At 33.2% G+C, this 3368-nt stretch overlaps 1 non-coding gene across 1 annotated transcript; it reads right to left on the reverse strand.

Annotated features, from left to right (window-relative positions):
* Positions 1-2844: 2844 nt before the first annotated feature.
* Positions 2845-2970, reverse strand: LOC118573512. The gene has a single exon (XR_004943626.1). It is a non-coding gene; the product is annotated as a U6atac minor spliceosomal RNA (small nuclear RNA).
* Positions 2971-3368: the final 398 nt, after the last annotated feature.

The following is a 3368-nucleotide window of genomic DNA, read 5'->3' on the forward strand; positions in this document are numbered from 1 at the left end:
TTGACACATGAAATACAAGACCCTCTCACCAACCCTTTCCCACTTTTGCTGACAGTTGTAAAATCTTGTTGTTGTCATAGACAGAGACAATTCTACAGGCACACAGGGAATGGATGTGTGCTATAATAATAACAAGGTGCCACTTTTTAAAAAATACTTTTCAGTTTAGGGCTACATTTAAACCTTCAGGTACAGTTCATGAAACTCATAATATGGGAGAGTGAGTGCTGGTGCTGTCTTTGAAAGTCTCCCGGGGAAGAGCCTCTGAGATATTATTATCATTACTACCATCTTGCTAACTGAATCACAGTTACAACCCTGGTTATTACACCTAAGGGAGTGACTTACTGCCCTCTAGGTTGAAATAAAGGGTACAATGAGATTCTTCTATTGTAGGGAGGTGGTACAAATTTCTGGACAGACAAAAAAAGAAGGCACTCTATTCGATTTTAATCCTATAAAAATAGAGCCTAAATTAATCTGAATATGCAGTCCTCAGATGGCCCATATAAACTCACTAAGCACACATTTCAAATAAGCTGAATGTGGGTGGACAATCGATCTAGACTTAGACTCCTTCTAAATACATATTGTCTTATTTTTATAGAAATACAGGAACAAAAGCAAAATGATACCAGCAAGAAGATTTTACACAAAAGCCAAGCGACACCCAAAAATGAAAGGATATTATTGTGCTGGAGATTGCAGCATATTTTATCTCTCAGTTAAGTTGTAAAGTCGTAAGATGCCATTGGAGTAATTCAATCTAATAAAGTGAGAGTAATATCGATGAAAACGGCTTTCATTTCTATTGACTCATAAACATTAGAGTGTAAATGTGTAGACTTCTTTTCACACCCTGTAGATAGAATGAGTGTTGTAGTTTTAGTATTTGGGGAAGAAAAATAAATTGCATGTTACATTTGAACCTGAAACATAAAATGGTCACCATGTTTTGATAATGAAAAGCTGAACAGGCGGACAATGCTCTGTTTTGCTCACACATTGTATTTTCCGGTCGTTTCTCTGTTGTAAATGATTTCATTTCTTCTTTGTCTTAATTCTTTCTGATCATAATCCCAATACAATGTAAGCAGATGTTTACTAATGCCTTTCTGTTTACTTAATACAAATGTAGAGTGGATAGAAAAAATTGTTGACTCTCCAATGCCAGGTTGGCTCAGGTGGTAACTTATTATGACATTGCCATAGTTTGAAAAGTAGTTAAGGGGTTGGGGGTTTAGCTTAGTAGTAGAGCACTTGCCCAGCTGAGCAAGCACAAGGCCCTGGGTTCGATCCTCAGCTTCAAACAAACAAACAAACAAACAAACAAATAAATAAATAAGTGTGGTTAAACAACAAATATGTCACTGGAGATATTTTATGACTGACTTTACAACATATTGAATGAATCACACATTTAAAATACTTTAAACAGAGCAGGAATGCGTTACACCTGTGATGTTATGTTTGTGAGGTTGCTGAGCTCTAGCTCCAAATGAGTCTGGGTCGCAGAGGGAGGCCTTGACTAAAAAAACAAACAAACAATAGCAAAATAATAATAACAAAATAATCCCCCCCCAAAAAAGTTGAGGTCTTTAAACAATAATTAAACTAAATTCTATTTGTGAAAAGAGTAAATAACATTGAGAGGGACAATTTGGACTTCTTGTGAAACCTGGTAAGGAGCTCGATGATGCTTGAGGCCTTGCTTAGTATAGCAGGCACTGGGTTCCGCACATCAGAAGAATGATGGAGAGTAATGACAAGGAGCTCATGCCTTACCTTCAAACCATCATATTTTGTATCAGTTCCTGGTTTTGTACTGTTAGACATAAATCTTCAACATAGAGTTTGCATCAAGACAGCATTCTCTTCTCTTTGTAGGTGTTGACAACAAATAAGATTGGGGATTTTGAACATCAGTTAAAAGATAGAAATATGAGGGAACATTGATACTGTTACTTAGAATAGGATTTGTTCTGGAAAACATAGCTTTCACTTCCAAATAACAGTATTTAGAACAAAAATACATCAATTTTATCAAATTTAATTTACCATCATATTAATATATAACATAGTTATCTGCAAGGATTGGTTGAATTTATATTGTGTAATCCTGCAAATATATCTATGAGTTATAATGATATTATTAGCAAGCCATAGTAGTCATAACTCTTTATATTGAATCAAGAATTCTGTTGTGATTCATGACCAATTAGATAGAATTATTTTCTGTTGATGTTTCTCTGTACATATGCATAGCTTTTGTTTTCAGAGTTGTCAAGCAAACATAGCACATTATTTGGAATTTGTTATTTCCCCACATTAGTACATACAATTTTTACAATAATTAAAAAAAATGAATAAAGATTTTTATCATATGAATGAAAAGATAGGGAATTATCAGTTGCAGAAATATGAATTTAGCTCTCACGGAAAGCTTAATTATCAAGAGATAGCTGAAAATCAAGAAGTTAGAGGAGATATGCCTAAATAATTGAAAATTGATAGGCAGCTTAGGCCAATCCCACAAAGAGTTCACCTAGTAAAAGCTAGATGTGTAAAAAGAGATAGGCATGTGGTTGCTAGACAAAAGTGTGTGGACTGTGATCAATGCTGCCTTTACATTTCTGCAATTTGAAGTCTATAACAGAATATTAGATATTAAATTGCTATAAAATGTGCTGTATGCTTGTCTCTTGTATAATTATGAATTTGGCTCAAGCTTTATGTTTGTTATAATCTCACTCAGAATTCAATAATATAATATAGAAAATTGCTTATTATTTTAAAATGCTAATAAAATCCATTTGTTTCTTTTTTCTTTTATTCTTTTCCTTTTTCCTTACTTGGTTAGATGCCAAGAAGTAGGTGGCAATGCTTTAACTGTATACATGTTGTTAAGCCCAAGGACCTTTTCCATCCTTGTCAAGGGGAGCGCTAACCTTCTCTCCTTTCATACAATACAAGTAACCAATTGTTCATATACTTATAATATATTAAAGCCAAAGAACATCCGGGTGAAGTTAAATGCACAAACCATGAGATTTACTACACTTATTTGAAATTATTTAGAATGTCTTAATTTCTTTCAATTGTTTGAAAATTTAATAGTAAAAGTATGTATAATATACATTTCATAGATATCTTCTAATATGTCATAATATTATATATCATGTCACATGCATATATGCATATATACCATACACAAGGACAACATATATAAATTACAGGTCACTTGAAATTTTTACCATTTACAAAACTTATGATTCTAGTCATTTGATATGGTTTGCATTCTCTAAATTGTGTTATTATGCATGCTTTAGAAGTTATTGAAGATCCAAATGTTGCCTTGTCTTGTGTTG

The sequence above is a fragment of the Onychomys torridus genome, chromosome 23 (genome assembly GCF_903995425.1).
Source record: "Onychomys torridus chromosome 23, mOncTor1.1, whole genome shotgun sequence".
In the NCBI taxonomy this organism is placed as follows: domain Eukaryota; kingdom Metazoa; phylum Chordata; class Mammalia; order Rodentia; family Cricetidae; genus Onychomys; species Onychomys torridus.